This window comes from Heterocephalus glaber, unplaced genomic scaffold, assembly GCF_053883595.1.
Source record: "Heterocephalus glaber isolate CG9 unplaced genomic scaffold, H.glaber_assembly_v1.0 deba00001553, whole genome shotgun sequence".
NCBI lineage: Eukaryota > Metazoa > Chordata > Mammalia > Rodentia > Bathyergidae > Heterocephalus > Heterocephalus glaber.
The window spans coordinates 16,860,208-16,887,863 of NW_028258344.1; the positions used below are offsets into that span (position 1 = coordinate 16,860,208).

The following is a 27,656-nucleotide window of genomic DNA, read 5'->3' on the forward strand; positions in this document are numbered from 1 at the left end:
ATCTAAAAATATTCACCCTCTTTGACCCAGTTATTATTCTTCTGGGCATCTAGTCAAAAGAAAGGATTTTATGTCCCCCAAAAATTTACAGACAAAGGTTTTCACAACACCAGTAACGATAATTAGAAAGAATAAAAGATTGGGAAAAACCTAAATGGTCAAATTATAGAGAAATTAAGTTTCTTCAATTTAATGAAATGTTATATAGCTTTTAAAGACAGTTTTAATGAAAAGAATCAGATGAAGCAAATATTTGAAACCTAAAATTGTATTTTTCAGTTATTAAAAGCTATGAAATTAATTTGATAGATTTAAAAATATTCCTGAATAAAAATTTTAGCAAAGTGGTAAGCAATTGTGCTGATGATGTTACTGTTCTTAATAATTTATAATTTTCATAACTCTAAGAGGTATATCTCCTATGCCACTCTTTCTGGGGTTTGCTCCCTAGCTTGTTTTGCCAGTGGAAAGTGAATAGATGTACCATGCATTCTATTCTAACAGAAGATTTAAATGCAATTTTGTAAGTGGTCTCATTTTCTTTTATTTCTGTTTTCTTCTCTAAAAATAGCTGGTCCCAAATGAGGACTGCTCCTTAGGCCTTGGTCTCAGAATGGGAAGGCAAGTCAGCCCAAAGATCACCTGAAATGGGATAAGGAAATGGACATGTTAGAGGTTGCCAGAGTTTTATAATATTTATTTTAGCAAAGACTGAGGAAATGCACAGAAACATGCAGTTTTAGTTTTTAGAATATGACATTTTCAGAATATTTCTATGTAAGTATTTAATGATATTCAAAATTTCATACATAAATAAGTAACTGGTTAAAATCTGAGAACAGCCCTGAAGGGAAATAGCAATGATTATTTTCAAGCAAGATGGAGGACTATGTCTGAGTGTCATGGGAAATTATCATGGCTTGTCCTGTGGATTTAAAAACATTTCTCTTGGGCCAGGGATTTAGCTCAGTGGTTTTTCTGCCTGCCTCGAAAGCAGAAGGACACGAGTTCGATTCCCAGTACCAAAAAAAAAAAAAAAGAAAAACATTTCTCTTACATTAAACATGTATAATGTTTATCATAATATGATACTAATATACATTGTGATGCATGTATTTGCTTAACAATGTGTCATATGGCATCTACTAATTCTCACTTATTCTACCGAGTACAAGGAATACAATGACGAATAAGGTTAACATAGCCCCTGCTTTTCCATATCCTTCAATGAATCATGTGACTGACCCCAGCCTTCACAACCATATAGTTCAGTAGGCAAAACTTTGAATTAACTAGAAAAAATTGTTATGGGAGGAGAACAGGAGCAACTCAGCAAGACTAATTGAGTCAAGGAAGGCATATAGAGGAAATAAGGGCTAAGCTCATTTCCAAAGGATCAATAGAAGTTTTCCAGGAAAGTAGAAAGATAATTTTGTCATGCAGAATCATTCAAGAGATTCAGTGTGGTGAATGTGAGTGAGAAATGTGCAGTAGACATGGCTGCAGTCATTGACAGAATCTGGTTATTCGGGGTCTTGAGAATAATGTGAAGCATCTGGGGCTTTGTCAAAACAAGAATGAGATGTCCCATTCCCCAAGGATTTTAGCCATAGTTATACCATCAGATTTGTGTTTCAGTGAACTCACACCAGCTAACATGAGATTGTACCATGGAAATAGTGTATCCAGATGTAACATGGGCCAAGAAGATGAAAAGTGAATCAATTCTATACATAGAATTAATGAAATCACTCACATTACTCCTCTTACATTCTCAGATATCATGCTGAAATTTTGTTTTCTAGATATTTTTCTTTCTGGGAGAAAATAATCTGCTTTAGCTAACTGCAATATTTAAACTGTTAATTTGTTCATTGTCCACTAATAAGTTATATTTCTATTCATGCACTTCAGACTTTGGATCCCTAGTTAGTAAATTAATATGAGGAGTCTCTCATCTGAGAAACTCTGGGATCCAGGTAAGATTATCTGGTTCTATGAGATCAAGGACCTATTCTTCATATGGTAAATTCTCTGAAGTCATGCCAGTTTGTGAAATCTCTCAGTTGGTGCCCTGCCATTCACCAGGTATCTCCTTCAAACTTCTATCAGTCTCAGTGAGGCTTGAAGCCATTTGAGTTCTAGTTCCATGTAGTTCTGAGAGCAAGAGCAGCACTAGTACATAAAGACATCAATGTAAGGAAAAGCTTATTAGAGTAAAACAATGATGAATTGGGCTTTTCAAATTATGCATGCTCCTAGTGAAGGTCATATAACTATCATGACTGCACAGGGCAGAGAAAAGTCAATCTCAATCTAGGTTTACAGAGTGGGAAGGGCCTCTCAGGCAGGTAGCATGAGTTGTATCAAAGAGAAGATTTATGCTATTCTAAATCCTCAATAAAATGCTTCCTATGTGTGTGTCTGTGTGTGTACATATGTGTATATGTATATATTGTGCAGCAGGCCTGTCATGCTGCTGTCCATTGGCTAAGTGACAAGTAGAATAAAGTTGGCTCTCAAGCAGCTCTGGTTTCTTTGCAAGTTGGGCAGGGGTAAGGTCTCTGTACAGTCTCCAGTGGATGCACAGTAGGAAACTGAGGCCCTGTGTGCAGAAAGCAGTTGTGCCTGAAAGCACTGCAGAGGCCCCACCAGCATTGGGCCTGAGCAGGGTTGGGCATGAGGTAGCTGTCACAAACATCCATTCCTGGAGGCTCTGTCATGCTCGTCTCACACACAGGTATAAGAAACCTAGGAAGGAGGTGACTGGAAACCCTCTTTCCTTGAAACATTGAAACAACTTTTCTGAGCACTAGGTACAATCAGTGGTAAGCTTGCCTGTGAAGGGAAGCCTGGGCAGGGACTCTGTGCTGACCAGTCCCGGGAAGGGCACAGGGAACTTGCACACCCTCCAGGAAGGGGCTAGGCCAAGGGCCCTGCAGGCAGCATTTAGCAGATTAGATTTCCTGAAAAGTGGGGCAGTGTTTCATACTGAATGGGGCAAGGGGGAATTTACACTGAAGCATAGATATGCTATTTTAAAAAACTAGATGCAAGTGCATGGAAGGCAGTGGTCCATGCACTGGTTTTTCCCCATTCCTGGAACCCAGTCACCCTGGAGTACAGCCTGCTGTCAGAGCCCTGGCTGACTGACTCCTACCTGCACTCCAAGGGCCAGGTTTCACATGGTGATCTCCATCTTGTATGTCTGAATGTTGACCTAAAATAAAGATAACTTGTAAAATAAACGATTTCACTGTGGAAAAAAAACCCCAATCATGGTTGTGTAAATTTAACCGCTTTTGTTTTGCAAGTAGCAACATAATTTGAGCTAATCATTAATTAGTTTTGCAAGATTTGCTTTCAGTCACATGCTGACATATTTCCTCATGATTGGTCTCGACATATAAATCCATCTAAAGTATTACTTCCCAATACAGTAATGTTACTCTCAAGGCATAGAAATTCCTTTCAAATTTTTATCTTTTTCAGTTATATAATTATAAAAATTTATTTAATATCCATATCTTCCATTAGACCTGCTTTGTTCACCATCATATTCTGTGTCCAGGGCATGGTAAATACTCAGTAAAGGTTAGCCAGTTGGGTGATTTATTGCAAGAGTTTGATTGCATGGGTTAGCAAGTTGTATTACAAGAATTAAGTCTGGCTTTATGATGATGCATATTTATTCAGGGGAGTATTGGTGGATGATCTTGATAGATTTCATCTTGCTTCCCTATAGCTATACATACACTGTCAATAAAAACTAAAATTCAGATAAGTAAAATACCTTTTTTCAGATCATACCATAGTAGTTAAGAGGATCAGCTCTGGGAAAAAACCAGTTCCAGTGGCTAGGTGTGTGATTATGGACAAGTAACCCAACTTTTCTGTATCCCATGCTTCGTATGTATAAAATGAGAATAATAAAAGTACCTATTTCATGGATTTTCTCAAGATTTAAAGTCCTTAGGAAAGTCTCTGGAACAAAGACAGTGCTATATAAATATTAGCTATTATTGCCAAGTAACTGACAATAAGCTAGAATTTTAACTGCTGGAATTCTAAGACCAACTCTGTATTCATCAACTGCAGTCAGATATTCTGATTTTTATATCTTAAAATATTTCTAACTGAGAAAAAAGGCAAAACAAAGGCTATATTTCAAGCAGGGGAAAGTCTGTGTAAAGGGTCTGTTTTGCCTACAGACAGGTAAGAAGCTTGGTATAGAAGGAATGAGTGTATATACGGCAGGGAAAGGAAAGGAGACCTCCAGTGTTCTGCCAAAAATGCCCCATCTCTCCTTGGAGAATTGCCACTCTTTACCTAGATGCCTTGCTATCCCAACTCTCTGATGGGTATGTGAGAAGCTATGATTTTATACAGAACCCAAATTATTATCTTTCTCCAAGGGAGCTGACAGTCTCCTGTAGCTTTCTATATCCTAATCAGAAGCAGAACCATCACATTTCTTTCCCAAAGTGTAAACACTTCTGATACCTCTCTACTTTCACCTAGAGATGGATGGAAACTTACTCTAAATGGCTTGAGAGGCTCTTTGTCTGTCTTCAGGGAGACTATACAGGTATTTTAGGATTACATTGTGTCAGGCACCAAGGCTAAGTCCATGGTGTTGCTGTCTTTAGTACTGTTTTATTGGCTTCATGGCTCTGTGGTCTGTGTCCCCACCATCCATTTTCAGTAATCTCAGATGTTCTCTTGTGCATCTCCTGCCCTCTAATAACAAATCCATCTTCTTGCAGCATCAACTAGAGGTTGATCATTCCTTGAATCTTGAGCCAGTCATTAAAGAATAGCTAATTAATGCTCTCTCACTGCTCGTCTGGGAGACTCCCATGGTTTCATACTACTTGTTTGCCCACCACAGCTTCATTACTCTTTGCCACAGCTGATGGTCTCCTTCTGTAAATCACTAGGGAAAGAGAAACCACAAGACACAAGCCTCCTCCTTTCACTAGAGCTGCACAGCTCAGACCTCCATCTTTCCCAGGGAATATTCTTCCCCCTCCAGTTTCTATCTCCACCCCTACACACACTTATAATGGCTTTGCTGTTTATGTGATGCCTGGCTGACCATCTGGATGAATAAATGAATGAAACAGTGCCATTGAAAACAAGGTATTGGTTTTACATCTAAAATTCACCCATTGAAATAAGACATGACTATCTTTAAAATTAATTGTATTATTCACTATTTTAATAGCGATTGAATATTTTAATAGCGATTGAATTAGAAATTTCTTTTATTCTAATGCTGAAATGACAAAGCTGCAGTGGTATTAGCTTATTCTTTTTATAACTCTTTCATTGATAATAGGTATAGGTAACATACAATTTTTAATTCCTTCTATCCCTAGCACACTTTTAAATCCTTTTAAGTGTCTCATTTACAATTTTAAGAATTCTGGAACTAGATAATTTATAGTATGACATCATCTGTGAAATATATTTTCCCATTTTACCTTTTATGCCTTTAATCTTGAGTTCTGTATAGAGTAACATTCTACAGAAAAGGCAGAAAATAATTTTATAAAATATCTGACGTTGAGGGCCGGGGATTTAGCTCAGTGGTTTCGCCACCTGCTGCACAAGCGCAAGGACCCGCGTTAGATCCAAGGTACATATATATATATAATCTGACGTTGTTTCAAAACTGGCTAAAATTTAACCTTATTAAGATCCAAAGTTTTCAAAGAATACTAACATAAATTCAAACGAATTAAAAATTTGTTACAGAAGCCCATTAAAACATCACACAATTTTTTGTTTCATTTGCTATTATTAGTAAACTGAAATACTCTTAATCCAACCACATTTTGAGTTTTGTCTGCGCTGTGATATCACAATCATTATTTCCAACATCATGGTCCTTTATCATAAAAGTACTTACAGCACAGGCACAGTGTTAACAGCATTCAATTCTGTGTGTAGCCTAACCAAGTCCAGTGATGGGCTCACCAGCCCCAACCTTATTGAAGATTTGCTACTAAACTGTCCTTAGAAATGAAAGTTTGTATTCAGAATCATGTAGTGTTAAAGTTTCAGAAGCAAAAGAAATTTTATTTAAAACATGAAATTTGACCAATGCTTCCAGTGCTAGAAATATCAGAGAAGCAAACTCTCTCTACCCGCTCTCCTTAGGATTTCAGGTTGCAGAAACCTCAAAGTGGGCATAGCAGTGACTGTACAAGGCAAGAAATTCCTTTAAAATTCAACTTTTTGCCATCTCCTAAGGTTTCAACCACTCTCAGCATCATTTTCTGAAAGATACCTAAAAAACTGAATTCTATTTTTTTTTTCATTTGCAGATGATAGAGATAAAATCATCAAGTTGGAGAGGAAATTATTTGAATTAAAAACATCCCTAGTTTTACATTACAGTTCTTTTATATTTTAGATGTTCCTCTGTTCCCAAAAGATTCAGTCAGTTAATTATTAATTTCTCCTAGCGCCATCATGTTTGACTCCTAAGCTGAGGCAATACTACCATTATGATTAGCTTTCCCAAGAAGCTTGTTACCAAAAGGGCAACTCTGCACAGGATTTCAGGAGCAAAAAGGTACCTTTGTTCTGAGATATTATATATTTTAATTGGGCTTAGTTTTATAATATTGCTCCAATCATCTTTGCCTTTGAGAAATCTTCTGAGTGTGGTAATAAAATATTGCAACTTTTTAAAATAAAACAATTTATATTAAAAATATGGTTCCTTTTCTCTCCCCTCTAAAAGATTTCAGGAAAATCTGAGAAATGTTGAAACTATGGCTTTTGATATATAAGAATTCTATAAGAAGAGATTTTGGATTATATTTAAAAATTTTAAAAAAGTAATTGCTGATTTCTTCTACCAGAAATACTTCTCTCTATAATAACCATGGAAACTTTAAGCATCCAATTCTAAGGTGTGTGCATGTGTATGCATAAATGCGTGCATGTGTGTGTGTATGCAGATGTTTTCCTAACAATTATCATTGTTATTATTGTTATATATTTTATATACATGTGATAAATTATTAACTTTCTCACCTGTTGGAGCCAGTCATATGAAAGCTTCTGAGATGTCTCAATATAATGCTTCAGGTTAACAAGGTGAAAAACTCCACAGAGGTTTCAATGTCAAGGTGATTTTCTGTGAAGATGGCCATTGTTCAGTTGCATAACAACCAACTTCAAAATATTTTTGGACATAATAGTTTAATTTACCACCAGTACCTCAGTATTATAGTTAAAATCCCTGACATAGAAGAGATGTAATTTTGTACTTCTGCTTAGGGATAACAAAAATATATGTGTTCTATACGGGTAAGTTAATTCTGGTTGCCTTATTTTAAGTTCACTCTAAATTGCTGATGCAAAAACCCCCACATTAATAAAGTTAGTATTGGCTTACCTGTTTTGAGTCCTGTTAGTACCATAATCTTTAAATAGGAAGACCACACACACTGGACACACATTCAATACACTCATCTGTTACTGCATTTTTAAATGGAGATACATTTCTCAGTGCCATACAACTACTGCTACAAGGACAAAACATCATTGTTTCTTTTGTTTGTTATTTTATGTTCATCTCTCTTTTTAATTTGGATATGAAAGTAACATCTCATATTACTAGTTTCCGATGGTCATCCAGAGTTATAAAAGTTCAAATACTATTGTTCTTTGTTGAACTACCAGAATTAATGAGCATTTATTATGTATTAATGTTTTTCTGGTTGGTGTCACATACATTATAGCCACTGAGCCTCAAAATAAAACTGTGGCTTTAACTGCAGTATTAACAGACCTTCACAGGAACATTGTAACTCATCCTTGTTTTCTCTTAGCGATTTTCATGCTGTCATTGGTTCAAATTTTGAGGTCAACTTCAATTTGATTTTAGAAGATTTGTCACTATTATAAACACATTAAAATCTTTATTTTCAAATTTATATGAAGTTTTAATTTTTTCCACAGTACTTTTTACAGTCCTTTCCTTGAAAAGTAAGTCCCCCACACCTTGAAACATTAGACCATCTAAATGACTTGCTTCTAATGTAATAGAAAAGACCATGTGTGAATTCCAAGTTTAGACCATAAGAAGAATCATGACATCCTCATATTCCCTGCTCTTGGGTTCCCTGCTCTGGATCAATGCAACTGCCGTATTGTGAGGATACTCAAGCAGCCCTGTAGAGCAGTTTACATGATGAGGACTTGGGGCATCTTCCAACAACTACATGAATTCCACAGCAGAACCAGTGTGGGCATTATTTTTCCTTTGTCTTGAATAAATACAAATTTATGAAAATTTAACTATTAGCTCTTACAAGCTGATATGTATTCAGCAAATCACTGGCTAAATATCTAGGAGTGAATCTGCTGGACCATGTGGTAGGAGAAAGTTCAATTTAATAAGAAACTGTCAAAATGTATTCCAAAGTGGTTCTATCATTTTATACTTTTTCCAAGTAATATAAAAATAATCTGATTGTGCCACATACTCATCAACCTTTAGTGTTTGTTATGGGCTGAATTGTGCCCCCCTCCACACAAAAATTTCTCAGATTCTAACCACCTTTACTTTAGAATGTGACCTTATATTAGAAATAAGACCATCACAGATATAATCATCTGAAGTCACTGGGGTAGGTCCTGTTCCAGCATGGCTTTGTCCTTGTGCACAGAGACACATACACATACAGGGAGAATTATGTGTGGATATTAAGACAGATATTAAGATATTAAGAAGTTCAAATGATGTGTCAACAACCAACAAACACAATTTGAAGTACACCACCAGAAAGTGGTTGTGATTACCCTGTCAGAATTGAAAAGGAGCCACCCCTCCTGGGACCTTGACCCTCAGACATCTAGCTTCCATAAAAATGTTATGATAAATTTCTGTTGTTTAAATCATCCAGTTTTGTGATTATTTGAGTTATAAGAGTTTTTAATGTATGTTCACTGGTTACAGAATTAAGAAGGGATGCATACAATGAGATCCTCCAAGCCCATATGTGTAGGCTTCAGCACACCCATGTCTCTAAATCTGGAGAGGTCATTCATTTGTTTTAATAATATGTGTCTTCAGATCACTAAATTTCTCAATTCAGCAAATAAAAAAGCAATTTTACGTAAAATTTAGTCGTGTCTCACACACCTACTACACTATACAGCTCTAACATCACTTACAATCACTAAGTAACTCCTTGCAGGGTCTTCATCACTTTGTCCTTTCTAGACTCTTCACAATCATATCATATGTGTTGTTCCTTCCCCAACTCTCAACTCTCTTTCCCTATTATTCTTTAAATCATGGTTTAAACAGCAATTTTTTAGAAAAGCTTTCCCTGATTCATTATTCCCTGATTCATATCTCTAATACATAGCTTTTCTTTGCTATATTCTGTTACAATCAAATTTCTTTCTGAAAGTGCTTTCTTCATCACACAATCCTAAGTGTAATTATTGCATCAATAATCTATTGCCCCAAAGCCTGTAAATCTTTTAAGATCAGAAACCACATCTCCATTTTTCCCAGTACTAGAACTGCCCTTGGAAAAAATGGGTACTCAATAAATAGATATTGAATCAGTACATTTGTGAAAAAGTAGCACTAATACATTTATAAAAACCTGTTTTATGTAATTGTTCAATTTTGTAGGTCAGTTTTATCTAGGTTTCATTAGATGTCTACTATATGTCAGGCTTGTGTTAAGGATTATAAAAATACTTGTGATTCAACAAAATATACAATGCTCATTAACTAATTAATTAGCTCAACAAATTGATTTTGAGTGTCTACATTAAATAATATTTTGCATTAGGAACTTAATCTACTGGGTACTTAGATCAATTATCAACAAAAATTCTTTTAGCAACAAGATTAACCATAGTATTCCTAATATATTTTACAGATCTCTGCGAGGAACTATGTTTATAAAGTTGGTGAGAATCATTAATGTTCCAAAAATATGTGTCCTTAATTTACCTACTAGTATAGGTCCAAAAGGAGAAATAAATTATTTTTTCTGTTCCTTTTCCATAGAATTTGAGGGTTTAGAAAAGGGTATCTTTCTTTGGTTTATGACAGAAGTGATTTGTTCAGTTTAGCAAAGATATTTACAAATTTTATGGTAGAAAACTCAAACACAGATGGTCCAAAAAAATAAAAGAGATGAACATGGAGAATTTAGCAGAAGGAATAGAAATTGCTAAGTTAGGAGGGGTTTATATGCAGTGTCAAATGTGGCACAAAAGCAAAAAACATCAGTACAGGGACATATTTACCAACTTGACACACTCCCATTGTGTGGCTGAATCCCACTTCACTGAACTGAGCATCTATACTCTGGAAATGGATGGAATCTCTCTATTTGTTTATTTTTGGAAATGAAAATCTGTGCCCAGTGCTCAAAAGTTCCCCTGAGTATGCTAACGATATCAATTACCAAGCAAAAAATAAAGGACAAAGGAAACAAGACAATAAATGACAAAAGTCTCAGATTCTCTTCCTCTAAGGTAGTGCCTCCAATCAATATAGAGGAACTAAGATTGAGATAAAGGTCAGGCATCTGGCTAAGACTCAGAGGACATTTCCTGTTCTCTTTTTTCCTTAGGTGCATACATACAAGAGGCCAGGTATGCCAAATGACACTCGATATTCGTTTTTCATAATATTTTTATACAGATGAAGTCATATAAAAGAAACATTCATTGAGGGAAAATGGTGCAGATAAAGGAGGTAACATGATATAACATGCTGCACATGTTAGGACTGATTTTACTATATGTGTGTTCACTTTAAGCCTACACAGATACTCATTTATATACAATAGCCAAGTTAGTAAGGTGACATGCAAAATAAAAATGGAAATAAACTATTTGAGAGCCTATTAAAACTGAAATATAATGTTAAAACTTCTGACTTAAATCATTTTAGTGTGATAAAAAGATAAAATCACAGAGGACTTGAGTATAATTTCTATATTCACAAGTGCATGTGTATGTTTGTGTAAATATGTAAGGTGTAAAGTTAGTGAGTATATCACTTAGAAGCTTACACTATTCTTCATTGACATTTTGGAAATTTATTTACCCATATCCATAAACAAAGCTTGAGAACCTTACTGGATCTGGCCATTCCTAATTCATATGTTAGAGTACATAAAAAAGGCTTAAGCAACCAGCAGCTGGTGGAGCCAAGCGAGTAGAGCCAAGCAGGGAGCAGAGCACCCAGGACTGACTGAGCCCAGCTCTGGCTGGCTGGCTACACCCACTTGTGACCAAGGGCTGGTAAGGACCCCCCAGGCATGCCCAACAGCCCCCCGTGGAGCCCTGTTGGCACCTACAACAACAGTGCCAGTACCCACCCCACCCCTGCCCTCTGGCCTCTTGGCTGTGCAGCTACCTGGTTCCACATTACAGAGGCACAGGGGCACATAAATGCCATTGTCCTGAACTGCAGGCAGAAGTGAACAAGAGAGAGAGGGCCTCTCTCAGGCTTCCTGATGATAACTGAAGCCCACTGGAAAAGTGAAGGGAATCTCTGCAGTAAAGGCACACCAGACCACCATAATTGGTAAATTAGAGGGATCATCACCTCCCATCAGAACCTGGACTATCTCCAGGGGAAAGTCAGCTGGAACCTCCAACAGAACCTTGCACAGTTCAACCTTGCAGGAGGACAGGGAGCTCAACTTGGGACTTGCAGCCCAAAAATCTGCCTGAATCTCACTGGTCTGTGACTGGTTTACTGAGACTCATTGACTTATAACTGCACACTTCTGCCCATGTTGTCTATTGTGACAGAAGACACATACCCTGAAGGAATCCCTTCATTTTTATCTTTTATTTGTTATTTTCAAAATTACCACTATTTTTTTACTCTTATTTTTAATTTTTTTCCTTCTTTTTCTACTTTTAATTTTTTTATTTTTCTTTTTTCTTTTCTCTCTCTCTCTCTCTCTCTCTCTCTCTCTCTCTCTCTCTCTCTCTCTCTCACTCTTGCTCTCACTCTCATTCTCTTGCTGTCCCACATTGTTCTTCATCTCCCTTTGCTTTCCTATTCTGGCCCTAATTCATATTTCTTCTTCATTTTTCTTTTCTTCTCTTTCCTTCTCTCACCTGTGTCCTCTTGCCTCACTGCTAACCTTCCCCTATCCTTCTACCTACCTATACCTCCCTCCCCAACTCCTTCTAACTCCCCATTCTGAAGGGTAAAGTTGCTATATTGAAGAGTTTATTCACTATAAACATATGTTGGGTCGGTCCTTGATTTTGATTTAATTCACACAGTTAAAGGTGATGGATTAATAACTACCACAAATTGTCATTTTCTAAGAGGTACTCAATGCTTTTGGGTTGCTAATTGTATTGTTTGGGCTAAGGTATTGTGATTGATCTAATCAGTTGTCCTTCCTGGTACAATAAAAATAAGACAGCCTCAGAGCCATTAGAGACTCAAAACCTAAAGACTAGCTATATCTGGAAGACACCTCTGAGGTGCAATCATTCCATAAGGGTTCTAAACACATCAACAAAGATACTTACAAAAAGCAAATTCAAAATATCAACCCAGGAACTAAACCGAGGACAGCACCAAAAACAAAAATGAGAAGACATTTAAGTAAGGTGACTTCCACCCCAAAAAAGGTAAATTCTGGGAGAAATGAGGTGGAAAACTCCTATAATGAGTCACCTGGACACCCTGAACTGATAGCACAGGAAGTAACAAAACAGATGAAAGAGGCTCTAGAAAAATTTAAAACAGAAATAATCTCCTAGATAACTTCAGAGATGGTGAGCAGAGTGAAAGACATGATTAGAGGCTCTAGAACGGAAACAGATAAAAAAAAAAAAATAGATGAGCTCAGAAATATGCTGGAAGCCATGAATGCCCAGCACAAGAAAGAAAGGGAAACCATGATAGCACAACATAAGAAAGAAATGGAATCCATGTAACAGATTCAAATAGATATTCAGGAAATTAAAAACTCCACTGAAAGCATGCAGAACAGTTCAAGGGAATCTGAAGATAGAATATCAGATATAGAAGACAGGATTCTGGTGAAGGACCATGAAAACAGAGATTTCTTAAAAATAGTAAGGGACCATGAGAAATCAATGCAGCAGCTGCTAGATGATGCAAAGAAGAATAACTAAGACTGATAGGAGCCCACAAAAAAGCCATAGAAAGTACAAGTGACATAAAAAAAATCTATTCACAAAAGTAATAATAGAAAATTTCCCAAACAGAGGTAGAGAATTGAACATACAGATAAGTGAAGCACATAGAACTCCAACTAGCCAAAATCAAAGAAAATCTACACCTAGACATATAAAAGCATCTGAAAAATTGCTTTAAAATTGTAAGGGAACATGAGAAATCAATCCAGCAGCTGCTAGATGATGCAAAGAAGAAAAACATAAGGCTGATAGGAGTCCACAAACAAATAGGAGAAAGTACAATTGACATTAAAAAAAACTGTTCACAGAAGTAATAAGAGAAAATTTCCCAGACATAGGTGGAGAATTGGACATACAGATAAGTGAAGCATATAGAACTCCAACTATCCATGATCAAAAGAAATCTATACCTAGACATATAATAGTCAAGATCCCAGAAACCCAACAGAAGAACAAAATCCTACAGGCAGTTAGAGAAAAGAAGCAAATCACCTACAAAGGAAAAACCATCAGAATCATGGCAGACTTCTCAACACAATCCCTCAAATCAAGGAGAGCCTGGAGTGAAGTATTTCAAGCTTCCAACCTAGACTGTTGTATCTTGAAAAATTATCTTTCAAAATCAATGGGGAAATTAGATACTTCCAAGACAAAAAACACCTGAGAAATTTCATGAACACCAAACCAGCACTCCTAACAATTCTAAGCAATATCCTAGAATAAGACAATGAAGGTCACAACTCCATGAGGCCCAACAGAGGGAAGCCACCAGGTAAGGTAACACACTAAAGGGAAAGGGGAAAAATAAGAAATAAAAGAGCCAACAACAGTAAAACATCATGACAAGGATGAGTCAATATCCCTCAGTTATAACTATCAATATTAATGGCCTCAATTCACCAATCAAAAGAAATAGACTGAAAGAATGGATTAAGAAGCAAAATCCAGCAATATGCTGTATACAAGAAACACACCTAACTCAAAAGGAAATTCATAGGCTGAAAGTAAAAGGATGGAAAACAGTTCTCCACTTGACAGGAACCCAGAAAAAAGCAGGGGTAGCAATCTTATTTGCGGACAAAGTAGATTTCAACCCAAAACTAATTAAGAGAGACACAGAAGGTCAATACATCCCATGTGAAGGGAACAACCTAAGAGGAAGAGACGACAATCCTAAATATATATGCACCAAATATGAATGCCCCCAACTATATAAAACAAATATTAATAGAGATGAAAAACCAAATAAGCACTAATACAATTGTAGTGGGGGACTTCAATACCCCACTATCACAAATATACAGATCATCTAGACAAAAGTTAACAACAAAATTCTAGAACTGAACCAAGCTATTGAAAAAATGGACTTAATAGATATTTACAGAGTGTTCCACCCCACAAAATCAGAATACACATTTTTTTCAGCTGCACATGGGTCATTCTCCAAAACAGACCACATGCTAGTGCATGGGACATGTCTAAGTAAATGTAAAAGAATTGAAGTTGTCCCCTGTATATTATCAGACCATAGAGCAATAAAATTGGAGGTCAATAACATAAGAAACTGCAAAACTCCCACAAACACATGGAAATTGAATAACACCCTCCTGAACAACCAATGGGTGACAGAGGAAATTAAAGAAGAAATTAGACAGTTTCAACAAGTAAATGGTAATGCCAGTACAACATACAGGAATCTGTGGGACACAATGAAAGCAGTTCTATGCCTGGACATTTATACCACTGAATGCCCATATTAGGAAAACAGAGAGAACTCAGTTAAATAACCTAATGCAGAACCTCAAGCTCTTAGAAAAAGAAGAGCATAACAATCCGAAAGCTCATACAAGAAAGGAAATTATAAAGATCCAAGCAGAAATCAATGCAATGGAGACTAAGAGAATGATACAAAAAATTAATGAATAAAAGAGTTGGTTTTTTGAAAGAATAAATAAAATTGATAAACCTTTAACCAACCTTATCAAAAAAAGAAAAGAAAAGACTCAAATCCATGCAATTAAAAATGAAAAGGTGAAGTCACAACAGACCTAGCAAAAACCCAGAGGATCATCAATACCTACTTTGAGAATCTGTAGTCTAATAAAATGGAAAACACAGAAGAAATGGACAGATTCCTAGATACATATGAATTACCAAAGTTAAATGAAGAAGACATAGAAATTCTAACACCCAATTACAATGAGTGAAATTTAAAATTTAATAAAATTTTAGCAACAAAGAAAGGACCAGGTCCTGGTGGCTTCACTGCTGAATTCTACAAGACATTTAAAGAAGAACTATCACCATTACTCTTTAAACTCACCAAGGAAATTGAAAGGGAAGCAAGGCTTCCAAATTCATTCCTGGAAGCAAGTGTTACTTTGATTCCAAAATCAAGGAAAAACCCAACCCAAAAAGAGAACTGCAGTCCAATCTCCCTAATGAACACAGATGCAAAAATCCTCAACAAGATACTGGCAAACAGAATACAGAGGGTCATCAAGAAGATCATACACCCTGACCAAGTCGGATTTATCCCAGGGATGCAAGGATGGTTCAACATTTGTGAATCAGTAAATGTAATACACTATATTAAAAGGACAAAAACCACATGATCATCTCAATAGATGCAAAAAAATCATTTGACAAAATCCAACACCCCTTCATGATTAAAAAAATGCTACAGAAAATTGGAATAGAAGGTCTTTATCTTAACCTGATTAAGGGTATCTATGAAAAACCAACAGCCAACATCATACTAAATAGTCAAAAACTGAAAACTTTCATGCTACAATCAGGAACAAGACAAGGATGTCCACTATCACCATTCCTGTTCAATATTATTCTGGAAACATTAGCTGCAGCAATTAGAAAAGAAAAAGAAATAAAGTTAATAAAGATAGGAAAGGAAGAAGTGAAACTGTCATTATTTGCTGATGATATGATACTTTACATAGAAGACCCAAAAAACTCTACCAAAAGACTTCTAGACTTAATTGACAGATTCAGTAGAGTAGCTGAATGTCAGAAAATAATAGCCTTCCTATACACAAATAGCAGACTCATTGAGAGAGAAATTCGAGAAATCATTCCTTTTCCAATAGCATCCAAAAAAATTAAATATCTAGGAATCAACCTAACAAAGGAAGCAAAAACCTCTACACTGAAAACTACAGCACTGTGAAAAAGAAGATCAAGGAGGATATAAGAAAATGGAAAGACATCCATTGTTCCTGGGTAGAAAGAACCAATATAGTGAAAATGGCCACACTTCCAAAGCTACTATATAAATTTAATGCAATGCCAATTGAAATTCCAACAATATACTACACAGAACTAGAGAAAAAAATCCAAAAATTCATTTGGAACCAGAAGAGACCTAAAATATCAAAAGCAATTCTAGGCAACAGAGACATGGCAGGGGGTATCACAATCCTCAACTTGAAACTATACTACAAAGCTACTGTTATAAAAACAGCATGGTACTGGGAAAGAAACAGACCCAAGGATCAGTGGAATAGATTAGAAGATGCAGAAACAACTCCAGACATACTCAGCTACCTCATCTGTGACAAAGGAGCCAACCACCCTCACTGGAGGAAAGATAGCCTCTTTAATAAATGGTGTTGGAAAAACTGGATTTCAATCTGCCAAAGATTAAAACTAGACCCATGCCTATCACCATGCACTAAACTAAGATCTAAGTGCATTAAAGATCTAAATATTAAGACAGAAACACTAAAATTGGTGGAAGATAAGTTAGGTAGAACCCTTGAAGACATTGGCATAGGAAAAGATTTTATGAACAAAGCCTCAGTAGCACGAGAACTAGCAGAAAGAATCAACAACTGGGATCTCATCTTATTAAAAAGCTTCTGCACTGCAAGAGAAACCACCAACAGAGCTAAGAGACAACCTACAATGTGGGAAAAAAATTTTAACCGCTGTACCTTAGACAATGGACTACTATCCGGAATATATAAAGAATTGAAAAAAATCAGACCCCCCAAATTCAAAGACCCAATTCAAAAATGGGCATCTGAAATGAACAGACATTTCTCAGACAAAGAAGTAAAAGCAGAAAATAAATATATAAAAAATCTTCAACATCACTGGTCATTTGAGAAATGCAGATGAAAACTACACTGAGATTCCACCTCACCCCACAAAGAGTGGCTGCTATCAAGAAATCAACCAATAACAAATGCTGATGGACTGTAGGGAGAAAGGAACCCCTCTCAATTGTTGGTGGGAGTGCAGACTGGTGCAACCACTGTGGAAGTCCGTATGGAGATACCTCAAAGAACTAGGACTAGAGGTCCCATTTGACCCAGCTATTCCCCTGCTGGGGATCTTCCCCAAAGAATTAAAAGAATCATACCACAGAGATATATGTGCACCCATGTTTATAGCAGCACAGTTTGTAATAGCTAAAGCTTGGAAACAGCCCAAGTGCCCATCAACTGGAAACTGGATAAAGAAGATGTGGGTTTTTTATAAAATGGAGTACTACTCAGCCATAAAGAATGAGAAACTAGAGACATTTATAGATAAATGGATGCATATTGAGGCCATATTCTTAAATGAAATAAATAGGACACATGTGTAAATACCGAATAGTTTCTCTAGTATGAGAAACTGAAAGTGTAAATAAAGATTAAAATGAATAATTGATAATTTGAAATAGGAAAATGTCCAAAGGCATAGGGGTGATGGGAGGGGAAGGGGAAAGGCAAGAAGAGCAAGGAAAAATTATGAGAAAAGAAAAAAAATGGAAATGAAATCTATGTAAATATGGAAGGGTGGAGGGGTGAAGGGTGCACAGGTAATGGGGGGAACATAAGAGGTAAGATACAACATTTACAGATACAAGCACCCAATGATAAATGTAAATGTATTGTATACCTAAAATGTACCAATAAAAGAATTTTTTTTTAAAAAGGCTTAAGCTAAGTGAGCAACAGAAAAAGGGCCTCTCTCAGGCTCTTTGATGAAAATGGAAGCCCATTGGAAAAGTGAAGAAAATCTCCCCAATGAAGGCACACCAGACCACTGTAGCTGCACACTGAATCAGGCAGGATGGTGTGTGACTGCAGTCCCAGCACTCTGGACAGCTGAGGTAAGAAGATCACATGGTGGAGTCCAGCCTGACCAATTTGATCAGTTTGTGAGACTCTTAGTGGGTATCTGAAGTAAAATATCTGAGGATAGAGTTCACTGAGGAGATGCAGAGTACAAGCCCCAGTAATGCAAAAGTGAAAAACTAACAGATAGATGATAAATAGATAAAAATATTCATAGATACTTGGATAAAAATAACAAAGTAAGTGGCCACTGATTTATTTAGTATGAAGAAAAAATGATTGTCATGGGCAGAGACAGGAGGAGAGTCCCCGCAGTTCTGGGCCTGACTCTCCCAATGATGCAGAAGGTTGTGGAAGAATCACATAGAGACCAAAAGCTTAGAAGCAAAGTTTTTCTTTTAGTCAGCAAGAACGCAAGAGTACAGCTGCCTTCTCTCAGAGAAACAGGCAGGGGTGCATGAAACGGAGCCACCATTGAAGGGAGGCTGAAGATGCTGGTTTTATAGTAGTTGGGGCCTATCCTGCCTCTGGGCTGAGGGTGCCCCTACTTGATTGGTTAATGATTAACTTAGCTCATTACTAGGGACAACAGGGAAGGATCTTTTCAAGGGCCTTTTACATCTTAGGGCCAAGGTTCTTTTTCCTTTTGATTGTAGCAAACCAAGCTTTGCAGGGTACAGTGTGAAGAGGAGGTACAACCTCAGCAGACTGTCAGCTTTTTAGGTGTGGTTAAGCCTGTTCTGCTAGATATCTTGGGGAGGAGCTCATCTCTCCCTGCCTAGGGGTCGCTATCCCCACAGGGCTTTAGGCTTTTCTATTAATGGAGACTCAGGTTATGGAACCCCAAGACATGAGCTCACTTCCTTGGCAACATCCCAAATAGAACTTAGAACCCTTGTTAATGAGTGTCACCATCTAGTATCAGCCATCTCCCAAGCCCACTAGGGCAGAGACGGTCAACAGTGAACATGCTGAGCTGCTTCTCCACTTCGGGAGGCTGCAGCCTCAGGACCCTGGAGAAAGTATCTGTGAAGGATTGAGAAGATGGCTGACTCCATCCAGAGGCCACAGGCCATGCTGCAGCAGCCACACGACTGTCACAGACACCCCAAGGATGGTCTCCCTGGGAGTAATAACCAGTGACCTACCAAAATCAAGGTACCCCAGTGAAGTCTCCCTAAGCCCAAATACCAATGGCACAGAAACTGGGAAGAGCATGGGGCAAGTATCACCAGGCCCAGAAACACCCAGTAGCTCTAGGCAGGTCTCCCCAGAGCTGGGCACAAAGAAACTAGAGTCAAAGTCCAAGGGGGGAAGACCAAAGTCACAGCCACCGGTCCCTGAGAGACACTGAGAAGCCTGGTGTTCATCCATCCAGGCCTGGCCGCCACTATTGGAAACAACTTCACAGAGAACCTTGCAGAATCCCGGCCAGTGTGGTCCCTGCAGGCAATCAGGCCTCTCTTGTTCTCTGAGCCCTGCCTGCCTGTTTCCCTGGGCAGCCAACCCATCTATGGTCCCTTCTTCCCAGGCACCTCCATCACCCATACCTCTACCCATTTGGCCCTGATTTTGGGAATAGACATCATGACAAGGTCTCTTGAGAATTCCATCTCCTTTGAGGGCCTGTGTGATAAAGATGGAGATGTGTCATGTTTGGACAATAAACAGCTTTTCACCACACACTGGGTGGAGGAGGAAGGAGGCCCATATACTGTGTCACCTCAGTTGGAGTTAGAAGAGGCCATTAGGCTTTCTGAGCTAAAGAAACATTCTGAGCTTTTAATTCATTCATCGTCTTGTATACCAGAACATCCTAAAGTGCCTTGTCCAGAAAAAGAGAAATCCATCCACCACAGAGCGGCAGGCTGCTGGAGAAAGCTGTATCATGCGAATGGCCACACTTTTCAGGCCAAATGCTTCAGCAGGCGAGCTCACTGTGCCGTCTGCACAGACCATGTAGGAGGACTTGGCCACTAAGTATATAAGTCCACCAACTGTAAACTCTTGGCTCACAAGAAGTGCCACAAACTTGTCACAATTGAATGTGGGCAGCATTCTTTACCATCAGAGCCCATGGTGCCAGTCGATCCATCATCCATGGCTTCAGATCCTGCACACACAGCGATCCCACATAACCTTTCAACTCATGAGGCTTTAGAACAAGTTGATGAAGAGAATGAGGCAGGGAACACTGGGGAAAGTAGCAAAGCTTCATCTGGTTTAGGTCTTGAGGACTTTGATTTGCTCCTAGTGATTGGCAGAGGAAGTTATGGGAAAGTACTGTTAGTCCAACTGAAAAAAATCAAATCATATGTATGCAAAGAAAGCAGTGAAAAAAGAGTGTTTCTACATTCATCAGGCACAGACGGAGAAGTGTATTTTACAGCAGGCACCTAATTGTTCTTTTCTAGTTGCATTGCATGCTTGCTTCCAGACAGAAAGCAGACTGTTCCTTGTTCTAGACTACGTCAGTGGGGGAGATCTACTGTTTCATATGCAGCAACAAAGGATGCTTCCTGAAGAACATGCCAGGTTTTACTCTGCAGAAATCAGTTCTGCAGTCAACTGTCTTCATCAGCAAGGAATACTTTACAGAAATTTAAAATTGAAAAATGTATTACTGGACTCAGAAGACCACATTAAACTCACCTATTGTTGCTTGTGTGTAAGGAAGGCTTACAGCCAGGAGACACGACCCGCACTTTCTGTGGCACTCCTAATTTCATGGCTCCAGAAATTATGAGAGGGGAAGATTACAGTTTCAGTGTGGACTGGTGGAATCTTGGAGTACTGATGTATGAGATGATGATCAGAGAGTCTCCATTCCATCTTGATGAGAGCTCTGATAACCCTTATGAAAACTCAATCAAGTATCTCTTGCAAGTAATTTTGGAAAGAGACATTTTCCTTTTTTCCCCCCCCATTAACTTTATTGGTACATTTTAGATATACAATACAGTTACATTCATCATTGGGATCTTGTACCTTTACGGAAGTCTCTTGGTTATTATTTTTTTCCCCTTCCTTTGCCCTCCCTTCACCCTCTTCACCCTTCCCTATTTGCAAAGACCTTGTTTCCATTTTTTTCCTCTTCTCATATTTTTTCCTTTCCCTTTTTTCCCTTCCCTTTTTTCCCTTCCCCTACCCCTCCCAATTCCCCTGCTCTTTTAGACATTTTCTTCCTGTTACACAATATCAGTTATACATTTTTAAAATAACAATATTAAGATCTAGGAGACATTACCACAGATTTTACAGAATTTCAAAGGATATAGAAAGCATATTACAAAAATCTATTTTGAAATAAATTTGACAACTTCTAAGAAGTAACTTAGAAGACAAATTAATGAAATTAACTCTGGAGGAAATATAAAATTTGAATAGCACCTATTAAAGAAAGTATATTCCTAGCTTGAAAACCTACCTATATGACAACAGCAGGCTCATAAACATTTTAACTGATAAATTATATCAAACATTTAAAGCAGAAAAAAGAAGGAACACTTCTGCCCTCATTTTAGGAAATCAACATTGTGCTAATCCTAAAATTGGATAAAGATAATAGAAGAAAAAAGAATGAACATAGATAGAAATTTGTTTAACAAAGCAAACTATTAGAAGTCAGATCTGGCAGGATGTAGAAAGTGGTTTTGTTATAGGGATGGCAGTTTTGGTTCAGCATTGGAAAATCCACCCCCAAAAGTCATCATTTTAACAGAGGAAAGGAAAAAGCCATATGATCCTGTCACTAGTTGGAGAAAAAGTATTGGACCAAATTCTACAGCTGTTCATGGTAAAAGCTATCAGGAGACTAGAAGTAGAACAGAACCTTCTCAACAAATTAAAGACATGTACTCCATACTTCCAGCGAGAATGCCTTGTATGAATGGAGAAGATACGATGCTTTCTCCTTAAGGTGGGGAACAAGGGCAGATATGCTTACTCTTTATCTGTCCATTAAACTTTGAAACCTAGCCCCCAACAAAATAGTCTGCAGTAAAATGACACAACTAGGATAGGATTGGCACGGCAGAAGCAAAATCTTTATATGTCGATGAAATGATCATCTACAGAGAAAATACTAAGAAATCTCTAGGAGCCCCTAGAACTTGTACTTGAATTTAGCAGGATTAGAAAACCCAAGGTATATATAAAAATTCAGGTCTATGTATACTTGCTATAAATGAAGAACTGGATATTGAAATTTAAAAGTTATGTAGGAGTACAAAGGACCCAGAAAAGCCAAAGACAAAAACAAAAACAGTGTTGGAAGACATTTAGCACCCAATTTTAAGACTTCTTCTAAAGCTACAGTAATCAAGGCAGTGTTGGTGTAAGGAAAGACATTAGAATAAAAGATCATTGGAATAAAACAGAATCTAGAAATAGAACCACACATATATGGTCCACTGAGTTTTGAAAGATTATTTAACATTAGCATTTTATAGAATATAACTCGATTCAAGAACCAAGGAAGAGATAGTGTCTTCAGCAAATGGCACTGGAACACCTGGTATCCATATATAAAAAAATGAGCCACAATCCTTTTTTTCCATACATGAAAATAACTTGAAGGGATCTATGAACCTAAATATGAAAGCCTAAAATTATAAAACTTTAAGAAGAAATTATAAGGGAAAATGTTTATGAATTTAGGGTAGGCAAGAACTACCTAGGATACAAAAAACATGATGTATAAAAGAAAAAAGTGATAAATGAGATTCCATCAAAATTTAGAACTTTAAATGACATCATTAAAATGAAAAGTGGTCCTTAAACAGACCATATTTATGATGCATATAACTTATGAGCAGAAAATATAAAGAATTCTTAGAGCTCATTAATAGACAACCCAATTAAAATGTAGACATAAGAAGATGATAAATAGCCAGTACAGTGCAAAAAAGGTGTGCAACTCTAGAATCAGAAAAATACTAATCAGTACAATAATAAGATTGAATTATACACTCATTAGGGAGATGAAGTCAAAAGTTTTAAAAGCCTTGTCATGACATTTTCTCTTTTTTGGATTCTCCCCCTTTGGGTTGAATTTGTCAAGCCCAGTGGTTTCATTCTGCTGGGTTTCCTGGGGTTGTGATCCTCACTGTCTTTTCCTAGGGTATTGTCTAAAATTTTTTGGAGTGCCAGTTTGGTATTCATGAAGTTCCTGAGGTGCTCTTTATCATGAAAGTATCTTATTTCTCCATCAAGTTTGAAAGATAGCTTTTCAGGGTACATCAATCTGGGTTGGAGGCTGTTTTCCTTTAGGGCTTGAAATACATCACTCCAAGCTCTTCTTGCCTTGAGGGTTTGCATTGAAAAGTCTGCTATGATTCTGATGGGCTTTCCTTTGTATGTGATTTGTTTCTTTTCTCTCACTGCTTGTAGAATTTTGTTCTTCTGTTGGATTTCTGGACTCCTAACTATTATATGTCTATGTGTAGATTTTTTTTATCAAGGCTAGCTGGAGTCCTATATGCCTCACTTATCTGTATGTCAAGTTCTTTTCCCCTGCTTGGGAAGTTTTCTGCCATCACTTCTGTGAACAGTTTTTTTATATCATCTGCACTTTCTCCTCTTTCTTCATTGACTCCAATCAATCTTATGTTATTCTTCTTTGCATTGTCTAGCAGCTGCTGGATTGATTTCTCATGTTCCTTTACAATTTTAAAGCAATTTTTCTTTTCCTGGTCACTAATTGCAATCTTATCTTCTATATGGGAAATTCTATCCTCACATTGGTTCATTCTGCTGTGCAGACTTTCGATGGAGATTTTAATCTCTTGGAAATCTGTTAGTATCTCTTTTATGGATTTCATTTGTTTCCTATGTTGGGATTCCATCATATTCCTCAGATCCTCTATTTTTTTATCTGTGTCCTCTCTAGATTTATTAATCCTGTCTTGCACCATGAATAAAATCTTTGCTGTTATCTGAGTAATTATTTCTGATTTCATTTTTCCCAGATCCTCTTTTATTGCCAGTTCAGAGAGTCCAGGTGGTTGAGTATCAGAGTGTTCCATCTCATTTCCCTTTGGGGTTGCTGTAGGTAATCCGGAAGTCTGTTTTTGAGGCTTATTTATGTGTCTTCTCATTTCCATGGGGGGGAAGGTGCTTCTGGCACCCATGTGGCTCACCTTCTCTGCCCTAGGAGCTTGGGTTGGCAGCGGGGGAGCTTTCTTCCAGGTGCTGGGACTGGCTCAGCTTCTCTGCCCTAGGGCCCTGGGTTGGAGGCAGGGAGCTTCCTTCTGGGTGCTGGGACTGGCTGAGTTTCACTGGGCAAAGACATTTTTGAGCAGACTTAATCAGATGGCAGCATCCCCAGAGAGGCGGGGACCCGGGCATGGTCAAAGGCCAAGCAGGACCGAGGCTCGCTTCCCTTGGATTCAGAATCAGGCTGGGATCTGGCGTCTGGTAAAGGGTCAGGACCAGGGCACCTGGTTCCTGGCCTTGGCCAGAGGAACCTTCCTCCACCTGCCAGTCACCCCAAGAAGGCCCGGCGTTGGCTGTTGGGCAACAGGAGACAGGCGACGTCCCCTGTCCCCCATCCCCCATCCGCGAGGCCTGTGAACCTGGCTCTACCTGTTTCTGGCGCTGCCCCCACAGGTAAAGGAGCCCTCAGCCAGTGACCTCCGGGTGGCTTGGACTGGATAAAAGAGACATTTTCATACCTCGTTTTCTGTCTGTACAAGCTGCAAGTGTCCTAGAGAGTTTTCTGAACAGGGATCCAAAAGAACGACTGGGTTGTCATCGTCACAGGGGCTTTGCTGATGTTCAGGAGCATCCATTCTTTCAAAATGTGGACTGGGACATGATGGAGCAAAAGCAGGTGGTGCCTCCCTTTAAACCAAATATCTTTGAGGGATTCGATTCAGACAAATTTGATCTTGAACTTACTAATGAACCTGTCCGGCTCACCCCAGATGATAATGACACCGTGAGGGATCTTGATGGATATGAATTTGCAGGGTTTGAGTATATCAATTGTCTTATGAAGTATGAAGAAGAAGGGGTCCGATCCTCATATTTCAACTTTGCATTTTGCTTATGTTGCCATTTAATGCTTGGAAAATCTTGTTACCAGCCTGGATAGACTTAATCATTTCAGAATTGTTTGGAAGCTAATTTTAATTTAGGGTTTTGAAGTTATATTTAGATGTAATACTTGATTCTTATAGTCTGTAGTAGAGAATACGGACTTTTTTGTGCATAGATTAGATTTTTATCAACTGATTTAAATAATGAGGCAATTGCTTGTTAACCACACTTGTATATACATTCCATTTGTTGAGTGGGACATAATGCCTAAAATTTTTTCTTTTTACTTATGATACAAGAAAACAATTTGTCTTTTCAGCAAAATATATTACCTATTGTAGTTTCTCCCCAACCACATTACCTGTACCTTTTGGGCTCAGTTTATGTAGTCTTCAGGAAAATCCAAAAAAGTAGCAATAATTTTGAATAGAAACACATATACTTTTATCTTTCTTATATGAAGAAAATACAATATATGACTGCAGGGTTTGGAGGGGTAATAGTTCTCATGAAATGGGGCTTCTGAAAGTGGTTAAACGATGATTTTTAAATGTTTACAAATTTTAAATCATTCTGAATTTAAGGCTATATTGTTAACTAAAATTAGGATACTATATATCATCCTTCTGTTTTAGTATCATTTTTATGCCAAGGATTTGAAAGACATCTATCATCTAAATGTAAATAAGTTATAATGGTACAATCTCAGTTTAATTTAATTTTAGTTAATGATCTAGTTTTAAATTTAGAACAATTTAAAATTTGTAAACATTTAATAAATTATCTTTTAATCTTTTTCAGATGCCCCATTTCATGAGAAATATTACTTTTCCAAAGCTTGTAGTCATGTATTGTCTTTTCTTCATATAATTTAGTTTGAAACTAATGAAAACATCAGGGAAATATTTATAGACATTCACATGTTCATTTCCAAGGCATGTACATTTCTCTTAATGCCTGGAACTTGTTTTAAAACAAAAAGCAGTATTCACAACATAAACTTATAGAGAATTCTAATATGCCAGAAATATGTTTATGATCTTGCTTTTAATTGTTGCTCTTTGCTGTAGGACATTTCAGAATGTAGAATAATCACCCAGGGTGTTTGTTTACTATGTTTATTACTGAGCCCATATTAGAATTCTTTTGGGCTTTTGAACATCATTTTGAGAAACACTTTCTTCAAGATATTCTTTTATCCTCCAGTTAAATAGTAGAAAGTGTGTTCATGGTATAATATTTTAAGATGTTACAAGCAGAAATTTACAACTTTATGAACATTTTTGAACAAATTTTACATGAATGACTTCATTAGATACCTTCCTTGTTCCCCTCAACAAAATCTTATCAGTTTTATCCCAATGATATCCAAATGATGAGCATTTTTCTTTGATGAGGTTTTCACCATTATTCAGGGTGATCTTTTGTTTTTCAATTTTTTAAGTAATAAGATTAACTGTATATTTTATAGAGAACTGCATTACAAATATGTTTTCAACTATTTTTGTAGTATTTAAATGTTATGTCAGTTCTTTTCATGTCATATAGAAATTGTCTCAAAATACTCTTTAGGGGAATAAGTCGGTTTAGTCAGAATAGTTGACATTCTGGTGATCTAAAAAAATTTATCTTGCATAATCCTGTAGTCAGATCATTTTATGCATATGTAGCTTGGGTTAAATTTCAAGTACTGTGTTCAGCACTGGTATATTTACTGTATAAATTTGTTTTGTTTTGATTTTTGTCATGTAGAACACTGACTTGGTCATCATAATGTAATCTGTGTTGTGTTCTTCTTTTTTCATGTTTACAGCCTTTAAATAAAACATTTAATATAAATTCAAAACAAACAAACAAACAAAAAAATAAAAGGCTTAAACTGAATAACATACCTGAAGAAAACGCTCTCCTCTCCAGGACTACACAGGAACTGCTACTGAAAGAGAGAGTACCGGTCCTTGTTTTTGTTTGTTTGAGGTTTTGTGTTTTTTTTCATTTTCCTTTTTCTCTCCTTTGCAATCTTATGGTTGGAATTTAAGAGTTTAGTATATCTTATTTACTGAAAAGGAAATTTTTCATGCTCTCAAGATATTATATTTAAACCCTAAAGCTTAAAATTTTTCCTCAGAAATGTGTTTCTTTTTTAATAGACATCAATCTTAGACTCACCTGGTCAAAATTCTAACCAAGGAGCAGACAGTCCTAAGGCATGGCATTTCCATCATGAAGCCAACATACACATTATCATCTTTTAGAGAACTTTTCTGAGAATACAAGGTGATTTGCAATTTTCTTTCCTATTTTTAAAATTTCCCTGGCCTTTCTTTCAGGTAATTG

At 37.1% G+C, this 27,656-nt stretch overlaps 1 long non-coding RNA gene across 5 annotated transcripts in view; it reads right to left on the reverse strand.

Annotated features, from left to right (window-relative positions):
• Window positions 1-300: 300 nt before the first annotated feature.
• The window catches only part of LOC110348551 (uncharacterized), a 30,905-nt gene continuing 3,549 nt past the window's right edge, over window positions 301-27,656 (reverse strand). Inside the window, exons 2-5 of one of the 5 annotated variants that reach the window (XR_015442731.1) lie at window positions 27,212-27,252; window positions 7,051-7,191; window positions 3,161-3,220; window positions 301-642 (exon numbers count right to left, since the gene is read on the reverse strand). This is a non-coding gene — a long non-coding RNA (uncharacterized LOC110348551). Of the gene's footprint in view, window positions 643-3,160; window positions 3,221-7,050; window positions 7,192-27,211; window positions 27,256-27,656 lie in introns of all 5 variants that reach the window. The other 4 variants (XR_015442730.1, XR_015442729.1, XR_002393877.2 and 1 more) reach the window with 4 other exon arrangements.